We start from the raw sequence: 6,000 nt of genomic DNA on the forward strand, positions 1-6,000 counted from the left end.
AAATTAGCATTAAGATGAAGGTGCCAGAGTAAGAGAAGTAAGTTTCATCCTGAAAAAAATAAGCAACCATGGAAGGCGGATGAGCAGTCTACATCAGTCTGGGTAGGGAAGAGCTTGTCCATAAAGAAGACTCGCTGTGGTTTGAGTTGCAGGCATCCCGGGTCTAGGCTCTGTCATTAGAGTCGGAGAGGAGGGACCCAGGGAGTTGGTGGGTGAAACCCAGGAAGGACCAACCCGGAGAAGGTGGTTGGTGACTGGGAGCTGTGGGGAGGAGAAAGGTCTCTAAGGGGAGCTCCAGACAGAGAGAGACTGAAAGAATGGCGGAGCAAGTCGCAGACAGAGACAGCATGCTGAAGAACTAACTTGAGTGATGGAGCAGATATTTGTCAGTCCTTGCTCATCTCTCTTCCATAGTCACCTCTCCACACTGAAGGGTGCACCTTGGGAACACCTGCCACCCATTGGTGGTGGGCTTTTCTGACCGTGGGAGCCCACTCAGCCCACACATAGGAGCAGTCTGAAGTGCTTGAAAGTCAGTTACCCCAGCAGCAGCCCTCTATCCATAATGGACAGGAGTGGTATACAAATACTCCAGCTCCCTCACCACTCAGGTGGGGAGACTCCGAAGTGCACTGTCTCCCAAAGTTCTCCAATGGGACTAAGCCTCGGTTGCCCACTTGGAATGGACTCAGTGACCCATTCTTCATTGGCTGTCTTCCTTTCTCTGTCTATCAAAGTTTCCCTCACCTCACAAATAAGTTATTCACACCCTAATCCTTGTCTCTGGCCTCTTTCCAGGGGAGCCCAACCTGAGGGAAGCTCCCCTTCTGGTGTGTAACCAGAGCCCCTCAAGGCCTGTCAAGGTGTGCAACACTGAGCCCGGGGGTCTCCTCTCCCCTGCAACTAGCCCTTTACTGTGGTCTTCCTGGTCTGGTTCACCCAGCCAGGGGAGGAAACGGGCACAGGGAACTCCACAGAGGTAGGGCATCTTGACACATGTGCCACCTGTACAACCAAGTCCATGGAGGAATTCAAAGCCTGGAGGCCCCTTCACCATGTTGCAGGGAAGACGGTATGGGCACCCAACTAGGGGCAGCAGGTGGAGTTCTCTTGCGAACCTATCATGATGCTGGGATTGTTTTGTTTCTCTTCATCAGACTGGAGTCTTGGGGACTTTATGGGTCATCTGTCCACCACCTCAGCAGTGCTCTCCACTCCTAACTGTAAGGCAGAGGAAAAGGATTTATTATTTTGATCAGAAAGGAAAAGGAAAGTGATATTGGGACTGCTCTTGATAGCACCAAGGCTGCCTACTCTCCAGCCAGCCCTCCAGCAATAAATGGCCGGGGATTGCCCATTAACTTGCCTTGGTGCTGAAGAAAAAGCCAACGAGGTCCCAGGCTGCTCTCCACATCAGCTATTGCCAGGAACTGGTGCTGACCCCAGTAGCTTACTAGAAACTAGTGTGGTGAGGAGAGGTCATCTGGATGCAAATAAGAGATTCCAGACCAATGAGTGGGACACTGTTGCTAAGTCCAATCTCAGTCCCTCTCAGGCTGAGCTAGGCCCTGCGACTGGGGCTGAGCAGCCATCTGAACTGTCATGGGGGCTACAGGCCCTTAAAAGAGGTTCAACTATCCTCTCAACCTGGCCCCTGACACCACGCTGCCCATTTCTCAGCTCCTGTCAGGGATGATGTCAGGGAGTCCCCTTGCCTGACCTCACAGTGATCCCCTAGCTGGCATGCTCCTCTCAGTCCCCTCCCTGCTGCTCCCTAGGGGTCACAGGCATGTTCCTGGAGCCCCTCCAAGCCCTACAGGGCCCATGGGAGGCTGGAGCAGGGCTGGGCAGGGAAATCTCAGGGCCTTTCAGCACAACCAAGCCTCACCATCATTTTCAATTTATCATGACCTCTCCCTGGTGGTGCAGGCCACTCTCCGAGGAGGGCTCTGCCTCCTCCCCAGCGCACAGCAAGGTACTCCTGTCTGCTCTGGAGTTTCCAAAGCTGTCCCATCAGGTACCTACATACCCCACCACCAGTATTTTGACCAAGAGGGAAACAAGGGAGCAAGTCTGTGCTCTCCAGTTCCCATCCCCCCACCCATAACTCCTTTCCTGGAGTCCAGAAAGGGTCCTGACCCTGCCTTCCCCACCATGTGACATACCTGCATGTCCCTACACCATGACTTAGAGCGGGACATCACCGAGTCTTCCCACTACTTAAAGAGAAACTTCGGGGAATGTAGAAAACCCTTTCATGTCTCAACGAAGCCCAGCTCTGGCAAGCACAAATACGTGCCTTCTACAATTCTTGTTCTGAAGTGGACTTCCTTGAGAGCTCTTCCTGAGCATCAAAAACAAAACGCTAACTCCTTTGTCTTCCTCTGGGTTCTGCTTCACCCATGAATCATACCAAGTAGAGGTCCTGGGAACAACAAGAACTGTCAGCAACAAGGATTGCATCCTTGTGTGTAGAGGGTTAATATCAGATCTGGATCTGCTTGGAAGTGACCTTGACCTCCCTCTTCCCACCGCCTTGTTTCCTGGAACCAGGGAGTAAATATGAAACATTGCACACTGGCTTGCAGGCCTCGGGCCTACTAGACTCACATAGTATGAAAAGCTGATGAAAAGCAAAAGCTGTGGTTTTTGTGTCAAGGTGACCTGGGAGCCCACTGTGACAGCCATATACACCCCAGGTGGTTAAGGAGGCCAAAGAAGCTGTGAACTTGGGGGGGTCTGCTGGCTCTCCTGATATGGAGAGGCTAGGTATCCTGTATCTCCATTTCTCTACCCTTCTATGAAGATAAGCCTATTGATCAGGGTCCTCCAGAGAAACAGAACGGACGGGACGTGTGTACATGTAATAGAGAGAGATTTATTTTAAGGAATTGGCTCATATGATTGTGGAGGAATGATGAATCCAAAATCTGACGGGGGAGGCCGACAGGCTGGAGACTCAGGGAAGAGTTACAGTTCAACTCCAAAGGCAGTCTGCTGGCAGAATTCCTTCTTGCTCAGCTGAGGTCAGTCTTTGTCCTATTAAGGCTTTCAAGTGATTGGATGAGGCCCACCCACATGGAGGGCAATGTGCTTTACTCAAATTCCACTGATTTAAATGTTAATCTCATGGAAAAAAACACCTTCACAGAAGCATTCAAAATGTTTGACCAAATATCTAAGCACCGTGACACAGCCAAGTCGACACAAAAAACTGACCATCATACTAAGTAACCATAGTAAACACAAGGCGATTGATTGCATCTCGTGTTTTTGATTGCCAGCTTCTATCACGACCATGATCATAACCCATAACTCCTATCTAAGTGCAATCACTGCTGGTTCTCTAAGTGCCATTCTGCTCCAAGGGTCTATGAGAGGCACACTGGCCCAAGAGGGGACTGTTTCTCCCCCACTGACCACTGGCATCTACAGCCCTGTCTGCAATTATGCAGGGAGACTTGGCTCTTGTTTTTCTTACAGACCACACAACAGCCAAGCTTGGGGATGGGCACCCAGCATCCTGCTGACTGCCCAGGAGTCGCCCCTTGGCTGGCCTTGAGAGGCCCTGAAAGAAGGTCCACTACTCACTGAGAAGACAACAAATGCTCAGCTGTGGTCTTAAAAATGAACATCCCCTCTCATGATGTACAGCACTTTACAGTTTGCAAAGCACCTTCACATCCACTGTCAGTTTAAGCCTTCCCAAAGCACGTGAGAAAAGTCTTGGTTCTGGCCTCTACTGCTGCCTGAGGCAGTTAAAGATGGAGCGTTCCGGATTTTCTCCGCCAGCTGGTCCAGGGGCTGCCCTAACATGTTGTGCTTACTCACGCTGGCACAGACATGCAGGAGATCGGGAGGCGGTGGGGTGGGGGGATGAGGGGAGGCTCAGAGATGGAAGACGTCAAGAACCCCTACAGCTCTGAGCCCCTCAACCTCAAAGATACCCCAGGCTGCCACTCAGCCCTGAAGACAGAGAAGCAAGCCATGCCCTGGCACTCAATCAGCCACTGTGTCCCCAAAAGGCCAGGATGTCTGGTCTGGCTTAGAGCTTTGAAAAATGGACTTAGCTCGCGTTATCAAGAGCGCTGGCACATGGCCCCTGGAAGTTATAAGAGCGCTTCAGCCTCTCAGTTGGCAAAACAACATCCGGAAGCCCCAGGTTCTCCATCTGCTGAGCCCCATCCAAGCCAAGTGGACAGACAACAGGGTAGCACAGACACAGCTGTGGTTGTGTGTGCTTGTGCGTGTGTGAGTGTCTGTGAAGCTGTGCACGTAGACATGTGTATTTGTGAGTGTTTGTGAATAAGCATGAGCATGTGGATAAGTATGTGTGTGGTAAGTATGTACCAGGTATGGGGAAAGTGGGGGGGGGGGGCATGAGGTCAACTTCAAGCACATTTGAAACTTGAAAATCCAGCTGGAATTCCTCATAAACAAAGCAGAGGGCCAAGCTCTCAGCAAGACCCCTAGTTCACAGGTAAGCCTGTGGTCCCTGCCCTCAGAGAACATCTCTATGGAGGAAATGGACACACAGCAAATATGCAGATCCTAGGATGCCGTGGGGACTGTTAAAGTTCAGAACCAGAGTCAAGGTAATAAGAGAACTTCCCCGGGCAAGACTGTGCATGTGGCCCCAGAGCTGGACGGTCGTGGGGGAGACGGTCCTGTCCTCAGACTACTGCCGGGTCAGCCTCTGAGACAGCAAACAGACCAGAGATCAGGAGCACCAACGGGCCCCAAACAGGTGTGACACGAGAGAGGGAACAAGCTGTGTGAGGCCTGGAGAAGCAGGGACATGGCTGGCCAGAAAGGCTGGCCAACAGTGACCGTGGGCTCAGCTCTACAAGGAGTAGGTGGTCAGGGCACAGAAAACCACTCTTAGTGAGCAGCGGTGACTGTCAGAGCCCGGGTGAGTGGCCCCCACCTCTCTGCTTCTCATCGGTCCCAACCTGGCAGGAAACATCGTAAGCCCAGAGGTGGGTCTGTCCTTCACGTCTGTGGGGTGGTGAGACAAGCGACAAAGGGAGGCCCCTAACGTGCAGCCCACACCCCTCTCACAGCAGCCCTGCAGCACACTGGGCCTTGCCTGCACACGTGTGGACGACTCAGCCTTCAAGTCCAAGCTCTGTCCATAACCCCGCCTCCCGGAGCATGCTTGCCAATGGCACGGGCTAACCTTGGGATGACAGACCCAGAGAAGATGGCCACACAGGGCACGTGGTGGGATGAGGCCATTTATTTGTTTTTCTTTTTCTTCTTTTTTCTTTTGTGATTCTCGTTAGTTAATATACAGTGTAGTCTTGGCTTTAGGAATAGAACCCAGTGATTCATCTCTTACATTTGACATCCAGTGCTCATCCCAACAAGTGCCCTCCCTAATGCCCATCACCCTTTTAACCCACTCCCCATCAACCTTCAGTTTGTTCTCTGTATTTAAAAGACTCTTATGGTTTGCCTCCCTCTCTGTTTTTATCTTGTTTTTCCTTCCCTTACCCTATGTTCATCTGTTAAATTTCTCAAATTCCACATCTGAGTTAAATCCTATGATATCTTCCTCTGACTGACTTATTTAGCTTAGCATAATACCCTCAAATTCCATCCACGTTGTTGCAAATGGCAAGATTTCATTCTTTTCATCACCAAGTAGTATTCCATTGTATATATAAACCACATCTTCTTTATCTATTCATCAGTCAACGGACATTTAGGCCCTTCCATAGTTTGGCTATTGGGTTTTTTTTTTAATTTTTACGTTTATTTATTTTTGAGAGAAAGACAGCAACAGACACAGAATGTGAGTGGGAGGTGGGGACAGACAGAGAGGGAGACAGAATCTGAAGCAGGCTCTAGGCTCCAAGCTGTGAGCACAGAGCCCAATGTGGGGCTTGAACTCATGGACCATGAGATCATGACCTGATCCGAAGTCAGACACTCAACTGACTGAGTCACTCAGGTGCCCTATAGTTGGCTATTATTGATAGCCCTGCTATAAACATT

Source organism: Crocuta crocuta, unplaced genomic scaffold (assembly GCF_008692635.1).
Source record: "Crocuta crocuta isolate KB4526 unplaced genomic scaffold, BGI_CrCroc_1.0 scaffold15, whole genome shotgun sequence".
In the NCBI taxonomy this organism is placed as follows: Eukaryota; Metazoa; Chordata; class Mammalia; order Carnivora; family Hyaenidae; genus Crocuta; species Crocuta crocuta.